We start from the raw sequence: 20,904 nt of genomic DNA, 5'->3' as shown, positions 1-20,904 counted from the left end.
AAAAAAGCACATGTCCAAACTGCTTTTTCAGACCAGCACCATGTGTAACCTGGGTGACTGACTACACTCCAGCAAGGGCAACCAGCCTTAGTGATGCTGAATGTATTTGCATTACTGACTGAAACCTCAAACCCCACTCACTTGTGAATACTGTGCATGATTCCACAGGGTAAGCAGCTGGGTGTGTGCTAAGAGTCTGCTTCTGCACCAAAAAATGGCTCCCCCTTTCCATCTAATGCAACTGTGAAATCACCAGAGCAATACGCAATAAATCTCTGCCTGTAATTCCTTTTTGCACACAGAGTCATGTTTTCATATTAGTCACAAAACGAAATTTCTTTGCCAATTTGAAAGCACACTTACTACTCTTTTTTTTGGCAAGTGATAAACACTTTTACAGACTGACACATTTTGAATCCACTTTTCAGATTCTTAAAAAAACACATGTCCAAACTGCTTTTTCAGACCAGCACCATGTGTAACCTGGGTGACTGACTACACTCCAGCAAGGGCAACCAGCCTTAGTGATGCTGAATGTATTTGCATTACTGACTGAAACCTCAAACCCCACTCGCTTGTGAATACTGTGCATGATTCCACAGGGTAAGCAGCTGGGTTTGTGCTAAGAGTCTGCTTCTGCATAAAAAAATACCTCCCCCTTTCCATCTAATGCAAATGTAAAATCACCAGAGCAATACCAAACAGCTTTCTGAGACCAGCAACATGTGTAACCTGGGTGACTGACTACACTCTAGCAAGGGCAACCAGCCTTAGTAATGCTGAATGTATTTGCATTACTGAGAGCAACCTCAAACCCTAAAAGTATTCCTTATTTATACCAGTACACCTTAATTTATCGTGAAAACATAGTCCATATTATTTTACATGTTCCTCACATTTAAATTTCTCCCAAAACAGAAAATGATAAACACAACTTCAACAAAACAAATTCCATTTCTATTATTAATTTCTTAATTTACCATATACATCCCCTCTCAAACTCTAAACTCACCTTTAAAATTAGTTAGTTGTGAAAGAAATGTGGCACTCAAACAGCAGATTATCAGAGCCAGGATCTCTGTTCTTTACACCTCTCTCCTCTCAGCAGAACCAGATAATGGCAAACTTTCCCTCTCTTTTTCCACACATATACATGTTAATTTCAAATCTCAGTGCTTCCCCCTTTTTTTCAAATGTAATCACACATTTCTATTGGTTGAAAACCAACCCTTTTCCAAAAGTACCCTTCCCCCAACTTGACTTCTGCCTAGTACCCTTCCCCCAACTTCACTTCTGCCTGCTACCATAGCAACAGCTCATGGAACACTGCTTTGTTGAGTTAGGTCAGAAGTTCACCACACAATGTTTCATTTCCAAAGAGCAAGAGTGCTTGACTTTTCAAACCTAACAGCAAATCCATAGTACTGTTCTTTGGTAACACATTTTTCTGTACCAATACAAAACATGCTTCTATTAATTTACACATACAGCCTAGTTTTTATTGTAGAATGGTATGAAACAGCCAATCAGTTCTTTTTTTTATAAAAAAAATATGTATGCCCCCATTTCCAAACTGTCTTTCATTTCTTTTTACCATTCTACTGAATTACACCTCCTGAGTGCATCCAGTTCTCCTTTGAAGATGTTCACAGTGTGGATTGTAGGGCACAGCTATGTCTTCTGGAGTGAAAAGTATGCAGAGAAAACAGATATGGTGAGAGACCTTGCTTTGCCAAATGTAGACATTAAATGGATTGGTCAGAGAGGGTTAAAGTGGCACCAATTGATGCCATTGGTGAAATCCTTCATGCAAATCCAACACCCTGACCTCATAATAGTGCACTGTGGTGGCAATGACCTAGGCACTTTGACTGGGGTAGGTCTGGAAATGCTTATGAAGGACACCTTTGCACAACTGTTTTCACTTTTCCCTAAAACTGCCTTTGTGTTTTCTAACATATGCCAAAGGCAAAAATGGAACTGGTCCAATCATTTCTGTCCGCAGATTGACAAAGCAAGAAAGCACGTCAACAAATCTGTTTCTGCTTTCCTCTGTGACTATGGTATGGGTTCCATTTACCACAACAACTTGCGTTACGACATGCAAGACATTTATAGAGGAGATGGTGTGCACTTCACTGATGAAGGGAACAGAGTCTTCCTCTTGAACCTTAGACTCTGCATCGGTACTTACTTGTAGGTACCACTAAAAAATCACTTCATAAACACAACGGCTCTTTTTAGAGCCCCCTAATATCTAAACTCTTAAATCTGCATTTCATTTCTTTTTTTTTCTTTTTTTTCTACCGTACGCGTACGTTGAGCTTACCGTACGCGTACCCCGCGATTTTTTTTAAAATCAATAAATGTTTTCTTTGTACTTTTCTGTCCTTCTTTGACCCCCTTACAAATGTTAGGGGGTCTGTAACTCTCTCCCTTGCCCCCTTTTCAAGATATCACTCTTTTTTTTCTGAGTGAAACACACGAAATGGCGGCCGCCGCTTCCTGGTTTCGACCGATTCGAATGTTTACTAAGATCTAACAACCAATCATCATCGCGCTCGCGCACGCCACCGTACGCGTACGGTAAGCGCACCGTAAGCGCACCGTACGCAGGCTCAGATATATATATTGATTTAAAGGCTATTTTCTCAGAATCTACTGAACAGATTTACACCAAACCTACAAAAGGCACTTCCTTGACCTGAGGATTACCTCTCTGCCAAATTTCAAGTAATTCTGTTCAGCCGTTCGGGCTGTAGCTGTGTCTAAAGGTCCTATGGAAAAATGCATGGGAAAAACGCGTTTTGGGACCCCCCTTTTATCTCAGCCCCCGCTTGACGAATCCCCCCGAGACTTTCAGGGTAGGAGCGGAGCGTAGCGCCCCACCTATTTTGAAAAATTCGCGAGGATTCGTCGACCGGCGCCAAAGTTATTCAAAATAGAATGTTGCGGATTTCCTATGGAAACGTGGTCCTAACTATAACTACCTACTGGCAACCGCCAGTAGGTAATATATATATATATATTTATATATATATATATATATACTTTTTTTTAGGTATTATGTTCAATTTGACAGACATTTCACATTGATCGTAAGTCAAAATACACTTCATTCTCACATTTAAACGTTGGCAAGGCAGGTAAGATTCAAACAGGACGTATTGTGAGGGGTGAAAATAAGGGGGGGTATTCCTATAAGAGGAACAAGAATATTATTTTTTAAACATAGAACACGACTCAGGCGGAATCGAAGTGTACTACACAATGAAAGATTCCAGCATGAAACAATACTGATCAATTTCCTCTGTTTCCAATAATCCTTCCTACATTCGCCTAAAGTCCCATTCATGGTTCAAATGGTCAGCTGGCGTGGCACCAGGTCGCTGAAAGTGCATCGATGCCTTGTAATGGGTATCAAGAGCTACGTAATGCAATGGTAATGGTAATTTGTAGGTACATTTGCTGATTCTGGGTTAAGTGTGCTGTCTTTGAAGTTACATATAATCGTTCAAGATTTATACCCTGAAACAGCCTCTTTATTCTCAGTGAGATGAATTCCCGCTGAATTTCCTGCAATATTATAAACCACATAACTGACGCGTCCGTGGAGGTTACCATGAACAGGCCAAAAACCAATGGCTGTAACTCTTCGTTTTCAAAGCTGCATCCACAAACGTCAGCTGCAGAAAGAGTGGATGTTCATCTCTGCACAGGATCCATTGGGAAAAAGGATGTTAATGATGTTCAAAGTGCTGATGGCTGCTTGCCCCCAGGGGGAGGCTGCAGGAGAGGACCATTCCCACAGATCTGAGGATGGAGGCATTAACTCTAAGTAGAAGCAGATGTGTCTCGACCAGATGTGTGATTACCATGTTTTTTTTCCGTTTGTAAGACCTCGGGGCTATAATTAATTTCTGAATACCAAAGTACATCAAGCCTTTGTATCTGATTAAAATATTGCGTTCCGAACACATTCAACGTTACTGAAACCAACAAGAAACACCACAAAAGCGTGATAAATAAAATAAATTGAAAATGTACATTATGGTTAACAAGATACATAATTAGTGATGTGAAAACAACATCACTGGGTCATTAATCAACCAGCTGGATAAGTCAATCGTTGTTTTGAAGCAACACAGAGCATTGCAAGTGAATAATGTTTTTAGCATCTATAGTAACACAAGCTGAATGCAAGAACTATTTTTAAGAGAAATAAACTGTGGCATGCTACACTTATATAACATCAACTCCAGGAGTAGCAAACTATGTCCCAGAATATCAAAACTTTCACCGAAGGCGGTGCAGCACCCAAGGTTGCTGCGCTGCATTGCGGGAGAGGGAGAGAGCAGGAAAGGGCCCTATCTACAAAACTATGGCACTATCCTGCGGTCTTCTTGGCGCTGGGGCACAATCAGGCTGCCGAATGCCACACAATCACAGTGCAAAGGTATCTACAGGAGCCTACCATAGATGCTATGCTGGAAGAGTACCCTTTCAGTACAAAATACTATGCCTAGAGTAACTTTAAAGCTTTTCCCTCGTTGAAGTGTGCCATGCAGGGCAGCACCCATGCAAAGTTGGAAAAGTTAGGAGAAATAAGAGCATTTCTCCTTTCTAAAACCTGCTTTCAAGTGGTGTTATTTTTTGGTGCAAAACCCTGTCTACTTATGTTGGTAGATAGGGTTTTACAACAAAAAAACATGGGTGGTTGGTTGGGATTGCCCATGTACCAACCATGGCATGCCCCCTTGATGCAGAGCAACCCAGAACAAAAGCGCTGTTTTTGCGTTACTCTCAGACAATTTTCCAGGAATAACTCCTCCAAATTAGAGATGTTTTCATATGGCATGAGACAAAATCACGTGTCTTCTTTTGATCTCATGAACTAGCGTTCAGCAGCACTTAAAACGAGATCAGTGGCTTCTTGCCATAAACGATAAGTATGTATATCCAATTAAGCCTCGCACAGGGTACACCCTTCTTAATGTAGCGAAAATAATCACATATAGGCCTACCTTTAAATATCAGTGTTCTAGGATAAAGTGCCTTGAGTGCCAACAGCAGTACTAACGAAGATAAAAAGTGTGTTAGCGATTGCTTGGGCGGCTCAAAATGGCTACGACAGAGATGCCTTTTTTGTTGCTAGCGCCTATAAGAGGTTATGGAATTCACTTTCTTTGAAAGTCGGTTTTCAAGTGATATTGTATATGGTCCTTGTACTTGAAAGCAAGGGTTTGACAAGATTTTTTTAGAACAGTCATTAAGTGGCTTAGAAACTTTCTTTACTAGGCAGTGATCAAATTCACTCGGATAATGTCCTCGTCTTTGGCTTCTCGGCATTGCACACAAATCCATTTAACAACGCGACTGCATCGTTGTCTGCATGGTATTGGAAAGAAAATGCAATGTTTCTTTTTCAGGTAACCTCTACGACTCCTAGCAGAGACAGCGATTGATTATAACGTCTAGGGCCCCGCCCTCCTGACCCAGATTTTTGACGGAACTGTTTCATCTGTTACAGTCTGCATAACTGGCTAACATCTTTTTGACTTACAAAAGCAGATGCTGGTCACCAGGAGGAGCATTTTCTTCTTTTCTTTCTCAAATAAAGTAGCATTTGTTCATCACTGACTGACAATATTACCTTTTTTGACACACTTTTCTAGTAATTTCTTTGGCCCTGCTCAGTGTTTGGGTATTGTTGAAGGTTGGGCATTTGTGAAGGCTTGAACGTGTGCTTTGAGTAAGAATACCTTGGGCGGTACAGCATGTGAGGCTTCAAGTAAAATAGTTGGATATTGATGTTGTTTGTGCTGTCAAAACTCACCTATGTCATAGGACGCAATCGTTTACACCACATCCCTCCTTATCAATCTGTTGTCTAAAATAAATGTCTGATTGTTGCAGATAAAACCATGTAGCACATAACAATGTGTAATACGGGACTGATGTCTCATTGAATTGTTCCGAATAACTGGTTGCAAATTGCTAGAAGTATAGAATTTTGTTAATCTCACGAATACAAACAGTAGCCACTATGTCGTTATAGTTAGGGTTAACAGAGATAGGAATTCCTCAAAGTTTTCAACATTAATAACTTTGTGACTGTTTGATAAATCTCCACAAAACTTTGCAGCCGCATTCCTCCTTCTACATTGGTGGATGATGCAAAGTTTCGAAGAGATTGTTCAAGGGGAGTTAAATAGGGATCCTAAAATTCGTTTTTCCTCCAATGCATTTTCCATATTGAAATTAGCACAAAAACAGCTGAATGGATTTATATGAAATATGGCACTGTTAGACACTATGGTGTGCAGATGATCCTTTTGGATACTACAGGCTATATGTAAGAAGGGCAAGTATTTTTAAGATATAAGGCATTTTAACAGTGATATCTGTTGGTGCGGTATTTTCATGAAATTTCACAGTATTTTGTGGAACTACTGCGTTACATAGTGATGACATGTCATTACCTGATTGGCTAATTACTTCCTTTATAAAAGATAAAGGCAGCCATGTTGTGTTTAGGTACAATTGCCTGTGTTCTGCATTTTGCTCTCAAATGTAGGTAAGGATTAAGGGTCATTTATATCACCTAGTTTGCATCACTCTTGCACCAACGTGGTGCAAAAAGTGACACAAACCCTAAGAGCCTGATGATGATCCCGTCTGGAAGGCCATCCCAGAGCCATCCGTAGCCTAACCTTCCGACAGACTCGTCCCTGGAGCCGGTCCATCCAAATGACAAAGTACGATGCGCAAAATCCTTCAATATTCAATCAAAGTGTGCGCTCTAATTGCGGCTCCATTTTTCTAACGAGAAGGCTCAGTAAACACTGAATGGAGTCATACAGAGGCATTTCCCAGTCAGAATCTGACCGGCCAAGTACGATGGGTACTTCATATGCGCCGAACAGGTTGCCACTTAGAGCATGTCAGAGCATCCGGAAGGGGAGTATTTCAGCTTTGATTCGCGCCACAACACAATTCCTGAGAACAAGACGATGCAGCTATGTATCCTATCATGCCTGTAATCCCTATAATCTATGCCTACAGCCAACACTACAACCCCAACCGATGTGTTCGTCAGAGACGAGTAGTCAGACACCTACCCCCCACAAAATGCTGCTAGCCTGCGAAAGGCAACATAATACACAGCTTGTGAGAAACCACAGTCAATATTGGGGTGGGGGAATTCTTCCAGCAATGTAGAGGCAAGGGGGGGTGGATGCCTAGCACTCCCACCGTTGCCCACCCCATAGGGGGGTGGATGCATAACACTTCCACCGTTGTCTATCCTATGGGGGTGGATGCTTAACACTCCCACCATTGGCCACCCCATGGGGGTGGATACCTAACGCTCCCACTGTTGCCCACCCCATAGAGGGGCGGATGCCTAACACTCCCACCGTTGTCTACCCTATAGGGGGTGGATGCCTAACACTCCCACCATTGCCGACTCCATAGGGGGGTGGATGCCTAACACTCCCACCGTTGTCTACCCTATAGGGGGGTGAATGCCTAATACTCCCACCATTGCCCCCCCATGGGGGGGGTGGATGCCTAACACTCCCACCATTGTCTATCCTATAAGGGGGTGGATGCCTAAAACTCCCACCATTGTCCACCAAATAGGGGGGTGGATGCCTAACACTCCTACCATTGTCTACCCTATGGGGGGGTGGATGACTAATACTCCCACCGTTGCCCACCCCATAAGGGGGTGGATGCCTAACATTTCCACTGTTGTCTACCCTATAGGGAGGTAGATGCCTAACACTCCCACCGTTGCCCACCCTATAGGGGGTGGATGCCTAACACTCCCAACGTTGCCTGCCCTATAGGGCAGTGGATGCCTGATACTCCCACCATTGCCAACCCCATAGGGGGTGGATGCCTAACACTCCCACCGTTGTCTATCCTATAAGGGGGTGGATGCCTAAAACTCCCACCATTGCCCACCAAATAGGGGGGTGGATGCCTAATACTCCCACCGTTGTCTACCCTATGGGGGGGGTGGATGCCTAACACTCCCACCGTTGCCCACCCCACAGGGGGGTGGATGCCTAACACTCCCAACATTATCCACCCTATATGGGGTGGGTGCCTTAAAACTCCCACCGTTGCCCACCAAATAGGGGGTGGATGCCTAGCTCACCCACCATTGCCCACCCCATATGGAGGTGGATGCCTAACACTCTCACTGTTGTCTACCCCATAGGGGACTGGATGCCTAACACTCCCATCTTTACCTATCCTATGGGGGGTGGATGCCTGGCACTCCCACCGTTGTCTACCCTATAGGGGGGGGTGGATGCCTAACACTACCAGCATTATCATGCCAAATTTGTGTTTCAGGTGCAAACCCCCAACAACGTTTACCCAAAATGTGGTATGGGGCTACCCCCCAGCACTGTAGTGACAAATTGGGGCTTGTAGGGCTCAACCCCCCAGCATGATCAAGCAATTGGGGGTTGGAGAGTTAACCCCCAGCACCGTAGTGACAAATTGGGGCTTGTGGGGCTCAACTCCCCCAGCATGGTCTAGCAATTAGGGGATTGGGGGACTAACTCTCCCAGCACTGTAGTGACATATTGGGGATTGTAGACTCAATCCTCCAGCATGGTCCAGCAATTAAGGGATTGGGGGATAAACCCCCAGCACTGTAGTGACAAATTAGGGCTTGTGGGGCTCAACCCCCCAGCATGGTCCAGCAATTAGGAGGTTGTGGGGCTTACCCCTCCAGCAATGTAGTGACAAAGTGGGGGATATTAGCCAAACATCTGTAGCACTGTTGAGGCAAACATTGTTTGGGGGGTTTACATACCCTCAGCCATGTGCAGATAATCAGTGCTTTGGGTGGCTAACACTCCCAGCTATGTGTAATTGTACAATGTTACATGTGATCATCAAAAATGCATCAACACACACTTTTGGGGTACGAGCAGCGGAAAATACAAATGATTCAACCCCAAAGTCCATTTTGGATGAGATCCACTCCCACACTGCAGCAGCAATGTAAACTGACAAACCTAAGGAATGTGCAGAGTGGAGATGTAGGAGGACCAGGGCCAGTATAGAAAGAAACAAAACACACCATCCACTCAATGCCCTTCAAAGACAGTTGAAATACATGGGGGAGGATGCACAAAGACAACCGACCAGCCACTCAGTGCTGAACAAACACATGTGTGTGAGTGTGGGAGTTGGCTTAGCCTGGGCCAACACAAAAGACGGGGGGCTGAACTCCATTGAGCCAAATGTGTATTGAGTCCAATCAGGAAGTATTCCCTATAGGGCTTAGATTGGCAATGTAGGCAGTCAGGAATTGGCGGATGAGCTGGTGCACCAGAGTCACATGAGGGCCAAGCATAGGGGACCACCAAAACAACATCATGAGACTGACTTACTTCCACAGTTCCATCCAGGCCACAGCACTGTGGTGCCAGTATCCTGTTTGCTGATCCGCTGTGGTGCAAATTGTGGATGGAGGCCAGACCTTCGAGCATACTCACTATTGTGCACTGTGTCACATGCCTTGCAAGAACCACTGTCATCTCACATACCCAAACATGACTCCCTGGGCATGGCCAGTACAAGGAGGCCGCAATGGAGGTAAGGGCTTTGCCAGGAGCCAGGTCACATTTGGCCGGTCTAAACACCACACCCTTTGATCAGCAGCATCATGCCTCATTAAAACCTGCCTTGACAGGTGACATTGCAGAGGCCACCTTGACAGTGTGGATCACTGGATGTATGACGATGAATCCATGATTGACCAACCATCATTGTGATCCCAATACAACCATGGGTCCATGTACTGTTGTGTATGACCAAAGGGGGAATCTCAGCATCAGGCAGGTACACCCAGCACGCTACATACTAGGACAAACACACATTTGATGGTGGAACAGGAAGTGTCAGACACACATGAATGTGACACAAAGTCATATCATCTGTCTACCACAACACATACTCAAACTCTGCAGGGTAACAGGAGTACACATACTCACATAAAGATGACATTGTGATGAGTCAGTGTACACTGAAGCACAGAGGAGACTGTCCGCGACACCATACAAGTACACAGACACACAAAATAGAATCATCAGGCTCCCACTACAACAAACCAGAAGTGGTTGTATCACAGCTGTCAGTGCTACATGTCTAGACCACATTCCTCCCTGCTATGGAGAAAAGCATGGTCCAACAACAATGTAGGAGACAGTCACCATGTCTGGCCTAGGGGTGTTGCACACAAATCAAGATCAAAACATGTACACTGTCAACTTGATTGCATGTCTTTCACAGCAACTCTGCATCTAGTTACAAAAGCTGCAGTATTTGCAGCTAATGACTAATGCCTTTTTGCCGATGCAGAGTGTGTACAGCAGAAGAGTTGGAAGACACATGAGTTACCAGATAGAGAATCCAACAACAGGGTTTGGAGGCTCAAATGCACAGTCATATGTGTAAGAGAATTTGCCTGCACTGGTGACGATGACAGGGGGGCTCAATCTGTGGCTCACAAACACAATCCACATAGCTAGCCACAAGCCATGGTAAATGGATACATCCTGTGAGGATGGAGGACGTGTGCAGAATGAAATCTGCATTGGCCACATTTGGCACTAGAACACTGTCTCAGAATCCTGAAATCTGTCGAGGAGACCTACAAATAAGACATGTTGCCCTCAGGCTCCAGGGCAGGGTACAATGTACTGATTGGGAGCACTAATTGACACCTACAAGGCACACCCTCACCAAACCAGATGACTGATAATGCAAACACCAATGACATGTTTCTGTGTCACATGTAAGTTTGCTCACAGTGCAAGCTGTTCTCAGAACAACCAGGAAGTCCACTCCCCTGGTGCCCCCACACCTTGAACAGTCAAAGTCGGAATGGCATGATTACCCAGGTGTGTGTAGTTTACTGGGAAGCGCAGGGCATATCAACACACATACTGGCATATTGACTTGAGGGGACAATACCCCCCTAAGCAATGTGCTGCCAACCAATGTTCCAGTCACAAAGAATGGACTATAATTGCAAGGTGCAACCGTATTTTCAAGACTGTGTCCGCCATAATGGGGTTGCACCTTGCAGTTATAGTCCGTTTTTTGAGTCGATGACTTGAGTGTTTTCCCATGGTTCTTGGTTTTTAAATCCACAAACCGGTGCTTTCGTCAAACGCTGGCGGTACCAGGAGCGGGAAGCGTGTTCCATATACTCACCGGTAAGCTTGTTATCCCGGATGTATGGTGAGTGGGCAGTACATTCAGGGCATTGTCAGTGACGTTCAGAACCTTTCCATCGGATATTCATTGGCGTTTGTGTTTATTACAGACTTGGTTATCGCAGACCTGTTCATTTCGTTTTGCATGGATCACTAATTCCATTTTGCCTTCGCATCACGTAGGTGAGTTTCTTCTACGCGTTTTTGCGTCTTTTAATGCCATAGTTTGGCTTGGGTCAGGTGATTTGAATTTATCCTCATCTTTATTTACGTTTATTATAGCAGATTTTCGTCAACTGTATTTGCATCCACACAAACATCTAGCATCGTCTCTTCGATTAGATGTTAAGGTACGTTCAGACATAGTGTTGCAATGGATCTCCAAGAGACACGTAGGGTGTTTTTCTTTTCCGTTTTACTGTTTCACCCTTTCTTTTCTATCCTATTTACTTGTCATTGTGTTGGAGGCACTGAAGGACATATGATCTACTGGTGGTTGGTATCTTTTATGCCGCATATATCATCAAATATAGAGGTTAGGCAGTCAGAATTTAGTGTGAGGTTTTCACCCTGTAATATGTTACTGACAAATGCATCATCAGAATTTTGTTATTTTACAACATACAGGTTGTTGGTTGGATAGATATCTCCATGTTAATTAGGCTAAAAGTTTTACCAATTGTAATTTTGCTTGATTAAAGACATGCCCCTGAGGAAGGGACCTTGCAGTCCCGAAATGCATCGGGCACAAAATGAATAATACAAGCAACATTCTATTCATTGCACCAAAAATGATGTTTTCTTTAAGTTCATGTTTTTGTTAAAATGTACATTGGATTGGATATATGTTTTTTGTAAAGCAAATTTATGTTTAGGAGTTTATGTTCGGTACAAAAGGTACCCTATGTAATGCAATATAATCACATTATGTATAGAGAAATAAACAGCAAAGAAAATCATACATTACGTTAAGTGCTGATTATATTAAGTATGACTCAGTTGAAAACTTTTTCCTTCTTGGTGGATAGTGCTCACTGCATTCAGGTTTGTGTACCTGTTTGGATTTTTAGTTCAGTTGGCATGTGTGGACAGCACGCGCAGCGGTGAAGCACCATTAGACTATTCAGGTTAATTTTTTGCCAAAAAAAGCAGATTCATTTGTTAAAGGTGTGCACCCCCACTCCCATACAAAATCTACTATCCCCTTATGCCCACACACGACTCACACAAGCCAAGGCTAGGTGGAGGCTACTCCTCCTGTGATGCCAATAGCGACTGCACACACCAGTATCGTGACGGTGACCATCACAAAAAGCATACATGAACATACATTGGCAGACAGAAAGCTTCGGCAGATACATGACACAGCCACAGATTCACTCTGGCAACTCTCACCACCCACTTACATACACATATGCACATGTCAACTTCACCACAAGTTCTGCATCAACTCAACACATGCAGGAATGATCCCTCCAACACCCATATCACACTACATGTCCATCTCTCATAACTCACAAACACACAAGCACGTCATAAGCCCCCTCTGGTGCATCTAGACAGGGAAGCATATCTGCCCTGTGAGCTCCAGCCCAGTACACATACCATTACAACCCAAGATATACAAACCCACATGGGTGTGGCGCTCATCAAATCCACACTTACACTTGCAGCACTGCTCTCCATCACCATGTACACAACACTTCTCAAATACATGATATCCACACAATGTACAGTACACATTCCCTCCTCAGCAGATGACAAATGTAACATGTCAGATAGACCACTGTCATCACCAGCCGCACACTCAGTGATGCCTTGGACTGCACTCATGCCACAATGTGAGGCATCACAGCACACCCGAACATGCACACTCCACAAATCACCACGTCTCACAACAAGACACATACATAGTGCGATGGCTGTGTACACAGTCATTTGCAGATCACCTCATAATCTCCCAAAACAGCACAAGTCCAAAAGATTGTCACTCAAGAAAATATGCAGCCACACATTCAAACACAACATACTACAACTCTACAACACCTCACATTTTAACATCCAGCACACATGATTGCATTACTGGTGTACATACCTTCACATTCACAAATCCACTCTGTCCCAGATGACTAGTCAGACTTTGTCTCAAAGTGGCCTTGTCACATCTACATGACTTCCATTACCAATATCCCCATGGACTCATGCACAGTATCACCATACATTACTCATCCAGAACAGCGCTGTTACAGTCAAATTGTTCAATAGTGCCTCACACCAGAGCTCTCATCACATGCCACAATACAACATTGTCTGGTGGGATATCCCCCTATCACAGACTCACACATTTCTACCATACCTTGTGCAGGGTGGAAGCACTAAATCAAGCTCACATACTCTGACAAGCACTCACTTAGGGACAATGTGGACACTTCATATTCCCTACACAAGAAATGAAAATTGTTAGAAATGGGGGTCTCTAGTTGGCAATGGCTGGCCACTGTCCAAGTAGTGACCCTTCTTCCTAAGGCAGAGTAAACGGGCTACACCCTTTGATAACCCCTGCTCAACCCTGTGGTAACGTAGCACGAGCAGCTAGGCTTATCTCAGAGGCAGTGTGTGAAGCATTTATGACCATACACAGTAACACAGTGAGGAACACTACAAAGGGACACCACACAAGTAGTTATAAAAAATAAGTATCTTTATATATAGACTTAACACAAGACCAATAACAGTAAAAAGCCACAATACTAGAAAAATAGGGTTACTCTTGAAATGCTGCAAAAATAGTTCAAAGTGTGCAAAGAGGAGTTCAGTTCAAAGCAGTGGTCTCTGCGACCCTTTTACTTATAAAGTACCTGGATTCTGTAGCAAAACAACCAAAATGTCGCAAAGGAGCTGTAGCGATGATTTTCCTCACGCGAGGCCAGCGATGCGTTGAATCCTTGCCGTAAGGGAGGATGATGCGCTGATCTACAGATGCGTGCGGGACAAAGCGACAAATATCTCCACGCTAAGCCGGCGATGCGTTGAAATCCTTGCTGCAACGGAGGATGATGCGCCGAGCCTGTTGCGTGTGCGACCCTGTTGCAATGTGAAGAAATGGCGCTACGCGAGGGAGCGACGATCCGGAAGCGATGCGATAAAAATGGCGGACGCCCGGCGTCTGCGCTGCGATGTCATGAAGAGATGAACTCGATGCGATGATCTGTGGTTAGCGAGCACTTGGAGGCCCGCAAACATGCGATGCGATAATCTTTGTGTTAGCGAGCAGTTGGCAGCCCGCAAACGTGTGATGATCTTTTGGTTAGCGAGCCTTTAGCAGCCCGCAAACGTGCGATAATCTCCGGTAGCGAGCCCTCAGCGGCAGCAGCAGGATGATTTTCCGTGCGCTTTCAGCTGCGGCTGCTCGCAAACGGGCGTTAGCGACAATTTTTAGCACTCTTTTCTCTGTAGTAGAACTAGAGGCCCTGGAACTCACAGGAGCCTCACCTGCAGATAGAAATCCTCGCTGGGAAGAAATAGGAGGCTGGTGGTGAAGTCTGATGTGCCTGAGACTTCAACAGGAGGCTAGCTCTCTTCTAGCCCTTGGGTGATTGCTTTAGCAAGTTGAAATAAAAGTTCTCTTCAAAGTCCTTTTCCTCTTCTTCCAAGTCCAGTAGTAACCACTGTAGGCCAATCCAAGAAACAGCACACAAGCACAAGGACAGTCCTCTCCTGCAGATTCCTTCAGTTAATCGGACAGAGATTCTTCTTTTTGTCCAGGAGCAATACAAATTGTAGGGGTTTCAGCACAGATATTTATACCCAAAAGTATTTTTTTCTCAGAAGCTACAAGTCACTGAACCCAGCCAGAACCAGTTCTGCCCAGTCCTGGAGCACTTTGTTTACCAGGCTGCATCCTTCCTTTCAGAAATAGGGGGTCTGCCATCAGACGCACAGTAGGAGGTGGAGCCAGCATTCACCTTGCCAGGCACAGCACTATTCAGGTCAAGGAGCTACCCCTCTGCATACTCCAATGCAGATCTCTCTATTCAACCCAGGTCTGACTCAGCCTGCCCTGTACCTCCAAAACCAGACAGCCAATACACATAACAGCAGAGCACACTGGAAGGCTTAGGCTAGAAAATACCTACTTTCTAAAAGTGGTATTTTCAAACACAGAATATAAAAATAAACTTCACTAAAATATGTATTTTAATATTCTGAGCTTAGGCATACTAAATTCGTTTTTCTACCATGTTCTTTGGGTCAGTTAGGGCTATAAAATGTAATAGTCAAACTGCCCATTCTGGCCTATGGAGAACAGGTAGCCTTACAGTAGTGAAAAACGAAATTGGGTGTAATTCACTACCAGGACATGCTACACACATCAGAGCATGTCCTACCTTACACATACAATGCACCCTACCCTAGGGGTGACTCACATGATGCCAAGGGAAGGTTCAGGAGCTGGGAAGTGGGTGCACTTCACAGCCAAGATGGCAGTTCTGGACTGCACACAGACTCTGCGGTGGCAGGTCTGAGACACACTTTACAAGCTGCTTCTGTGGGTGGCGCAAACCAGCGCTGCAGGCCCACCAGCAGCATTTGGTTTACCAGCCCTGGGCACACACAGGCCACGCTACTAGGGACTAACAGGTAAACCAAATAAGCCAATCATGGATATACCAATTCACATGTCATATGTACACAGGGAGCATTCGCGCTGTGGCACTGAATGGCAGTGGCACAGCGCCCAGAGCATCTAATAACAGCAAAAACAGAGGAGCTAACAGCAAAAAATGGAAGGGAGACCCACGCCAATGGTGCCAGGTCTAACAAAAATGAACTGAAGTCATAACCCACACCTCCTGATACCATTTCAAGTTATCCTGCTGAAATCACATAGGAGTCTATACTCCATGCATACTTACGATACACCAGTCTACATCACCTCTACCCTTGTGTGTACCAACTCAGTACATGCAACATCAACCTTGCTAAACATACTTGCAGCTACACTGCACCAACAAATGTACTATTACTCCCCTGTGTGCCAATGAAGAGCATGGATGTGACAGGCTCCAGTGGCGTCTGCATGACAGATAGACACACTACACACCTGGGCACCCACACTCCACTCTGCTCAACACATGTCGCACACAGCCAAACAAAATACATTACTGCACCGCTAGGCCAGTTTGGTGTGACCAGGTACAGCATCATGCATAGCTGACAAGGATAAAATTATCGGTCAAGCAGAAATCATGACCCACACAAGATACTTATGCCCAATTACATGAGGTGTGTGGGTGAATACATGAAGTCAATGCACACACAGACAAACCCCTTAATCAACATGATGTAGCCAGACAAAAGCTGGTTGGCACAACTCACAATAGGTTGACAAAGCACTGTACTATGCAGACCACAGAAACCTTGCCAAACAGGAACATCTACAGGGACTTGATTCGTTGGAGGAAACTGGGTCTAAAGACTGAGATTCCTGCTCACCTCACACACACCATGGGCTCAGGAAATGTCACAGATGAACACATTGCCATGAGGGGTATTTCCTACAGTGGAAGGACATCTGCGGCAAGCTTGTTCTTGGCAGTGGTCTACCATTTCAGAAGGAGACTCAGACATGGCTCCGACACTTCCAAGTCACATCATACTTTAGTACCATCAGCCTTTGCACATGGGTGTATCCAAAGTCACGAGCACATACTCAAACTTCATGTGTACCCAGTTATACTGCATGGTCATCCTAGACGATTGCACTCTGAAAGACTTGCACAATGTCTCAAAATGTCAGCATGTCCTATGTGCAAAAGTGTAAGTAAAACATGATAGTTTGGCAAATTCCTGTCATCCTCATGGCCCAAAATGATGTGGATGATGATACCCTGCAAATGTAGACAATGAGGGCCCAATTCACAGAACTAACTTAAGATAAAATCCTAAACTTACTACAATTTTGGTATTCACAGAAGGCACTTACTCATTTTGGTATTCACAGAAGAGACTTAGGGCCTCATGTAGGTAGCGAAATACCGGTCGGTAACGGCCGATTTTCGGGAAATATGCCGTTACCGACCGGTATTCAGACAAGTGAGATGTAGGAGTCCAAAAACCACTGTTCGGTAAATATGAGGCGGTAAATACCGAATCATAGTTACCGAATTCTAAAATACCGATTCATATTTACCGAATACATAATTAACGAATCGGTAAATATGAAGTGGTAAATATGAAGTGGTAAAAATTTAAAATGACATGTAGGAGCAGTCGGTAATTAAGAAATCCAGGAAAATCGGTAAATAAGAGTCGGTAATTAACACGGATTGAAAGCAGGTGGTAACCATCAACAATGCACATAAGCAATCCCAAAATGCAACAGCGTGGACAACATGGCCGCCATGTACGTCATTGCAAGGCGCCTACGTCTACAGGCAGCAGGACTGAGGGTGTGGCGACGGGAGGAACAAATCTACAGACAGCGCATCACACTATTACAGCTGACTGATGCAGAGATACATGAGAGGTACAGGCTACACCCCGAAACCATCATGGACCTGATAAGGGACCTGCACCCACTCCTGGACCAGCCAACAAGAAGGGCGCACGCCATACCACCACATGTGCAGGTGCTCTGCAGCCTACATCTACTGGCATCCGGCAGTTATCAGGTGGTGATAGCTGCGGTGGGTGGTGTATCCCAGAGTTGCCTGTCCCGTTTCTTCAGGAAGTTCCTGGATGCCATGATGCAGAGAATGCACCACTACATAAGCTTCCCAAACACACAGGCTGCACTGCAGAAAACAAAAACAGACTTTTATCACATGGCACAGTTCCCCCATGTCATCGGCTGTATTGATGGTACACACATCCCAATCTGTCCACCAGCTGATACAGAGCACATCTACAGGAACAGGAAGTCCACCCACTCCATCAATGTGCAGGTGATCTGTGATGCAGGGAACATCATCACAGATATTGTTGCAAAGTTTCCTGGGAGCACCCACGACTCTTACATCTTCCAGAATAGTGGGATCTACACACGACTGAGTGCCGGCGAATTCGGAGAGGGATACCTGCTGGGTAAGTAACAGTGACGCCCCTTGAAACCTGCAAATCAGAGTGTATAGAGGCATGTAACTGATGGTTCCCTTTTACTCATCCAGGCGACAGTGCATATGCATGCCGTTCATTCATCCTCACTCCCTACCTACACCCAGCAACCCAGAGTGAGAGACGATACAACGTGGCCCACAAAACAACACGCAATGTGGTGGAGCGCACGTTTGGACTACTGAAGAGCAGGTTCCGCTGCCTCCACAAGAGCGGAGGCGCACGCCAGTACAAACCCATCACCTGCTGCAAGATTATTGCCACTTGTGCAATGCTGCACAACCTTGCCACGAAAAAAGGTACAGATGTGGAACTAACATATTTTGAGGACAACGAGGATGAGTCAGGCCAGCCAGAGGGCAGCGCAGCTAGAGTGCCAACTGCAATCGATGGGAGAGAGAGACGGGCAGTGATCACATGCAACTATTTCTGAGTAAGTGAGGGGACACAGCGAGTTGTGAGAAGTCATGACGTAGTTTAATGTGGCACCACGCCATGAACACATGAACAGGCCAATCTGGCAATATACCATCTATACAAGGAGTATGTCCAGGGTTACGTCACCCAATGGGAAGTGGCTAAGCAGGGCCACATCAATGTTTGCGCATACGCGCTGCAGTGGTGGATTGCACGGCCTGTGCATCCTCACTAGAGCCAACCCCAAGCCGCCTGCTGCTCCTGCGTGCTTCGGGGACGGGGGGTGTGATGCTGCTGCTGGTGTCGATGCTCTCCGCAGCATCCCCTGCAGCAGTTGTCGACGCCTGACTAGTCAATAGCACCCCTAGTGCACTTGTCACCTGCACCATCCCCCGAGACAGGTCGCTGCAGCACTGTGTTAGGCCCTCCTGCATCGTCACAGAGCGCCGGCAAAGTAGGGAAGTCGCAGTTGCCAGACGGTTGAGTGCCCTGCTGGTAGTGTCCCTTCTCTGGCGTTCCCGGCGCCGTGCTTCGATGTCAGCATCTAATTTGCTGCACAACTGCTGGATTGACTGGGACATGTCCCGAATGCCCGCAGCCATGCCGCCAATGTTTGTGTCCATGTTGACTAAGCTTGTCTTCATCACCCGCATGTGCCTCTGGACTGACATAACTGCCTTTGATTGCAGGCGCTGTTGCTTCAACATTTGGCCCTCGAGCCCCAAGAAGACACCATGGCCGTCAGTGGGTGCTGGTGGACTCTGGACACGCGACCTGCGGCGCCCTCTTGCTCCCGTCTGTGCTGCCTGTGAGGTGTGGGGCACAGTGGGATGGCTCCCTTCCTGGGGCCCGGTGCGGTCTACTGGGCCCATGCTGTCGTCTGACGAGGTGTCGAAGGCTCGTAGCCTGGCTGCTGGACGCCTCCTCATTCTCACACCTGCAAGCGGAGATGTGGCCGGTGATTCGAACATGAGTGGCGATGCTGGCTGTGGTTGTGGTGATGCTGGCTCTCGGTGAGGTGATGCTGGCTCTGTGTACGGCGAGGCTGGCTGTGTTGGTGGTGCGGCTGCAAGTGGGCCTGCTCCCTGGTCTGAACTCGTGCTGGCTGGAGGTGATTTTTGTGGCCGGTGTGCCGTCTCCCCTGCAGCATGCCCTGTACTGCATGATGTCACATCTGTGGACAGAAAAACAACATTGGCTCAGTGTCCCCGAAGGGCTGCATTGCAAGCGTCACTATAAATCATTTCACATTCCAATCTGTCCTCTGTCTCCTTGTGCCTCGAGTGCGTGACATGCCTTGTTGCCCTGTGACATTTACGTCATGGTTAGTGTTGCCCTGACTACATCTCCCGGAATGCATTGCCTGTCTGCACTGACACGTGTGGACTGCAGTGTGATTCTCGTTTCACAATGGGGGATGTGGGGTAGGGGTAGGGGAGGCTACATTGCTGTGCTTTCGTCTTACCTTGGTGTGTTGCGGCTCTGGCAGAGCTGTCGGCGTCCCCAAGACCCACGACGCTCTCTTGCTCGATTGTGGCCGCCACCAGCTCCTCCAGTTCGGTGAGGGCAGGTGCCCTGTTGGTTCCACCTCCGGTCTGGCTGGCCTCCTTCTGGATGTCGCCCATCTTCCTCTTGGTCACAATCCTCAGGTCATACCAGCGCTTTTTGAGGACCTCAATGTCCCTGTGGGTCACTCCCACAGCATTGACCTGCGCCTGGATGGCCAGCCATATGTTGCGCTTTTCGGCCTCAGGCACTTGCAGGGATTGCCTCCCAAACAGCTTCTGGTGCTGCTTCACCACCTCCTCCACCAGCACCTGGAGTTCCTTGGGGCTGAATTTGAGCTTCCTCCTCCTTTCCCCTCCGTCTTTCTGTGTTCTCTGGCTGGACATGCTGTTTGTTTCCCGCTCGCACATGCAACTGCTCCCTGCCTCTCCTCTGCACTCCAAGCCTCTCCAGGGTCGGCTAATTATGTACACCTGCCTGGGTGTGGCCACTTCGGCTAATTGTGTACACCTGCCTGGGTGTGGGCAGTTCCTGGGTGGGTGGGCTGTCGTTGCACAGGATTAGCTGTTTCGTCAAGTCATGTGATGTTATTTACCGAATCCGTACATACCGATTC

The sequence above is a fragment of the Triturus cristatus genome, chromosome 1_2 (genome assembly GCF_964204655.1).
Source record: "Triturus cristatus chromosome 1_2, aTriCri1.1, whole genome shotgun sequence".
NCBI lineage: Eukaryota > Metazoa > Chordata > Amphibia > Caudata > Salamandridae > Triturus > Triturus cristatus.
The sequence above is the reverse complement of the archived record's forward strand: the minus strand, read 5'-3'. Positions refer to the sequence as shown.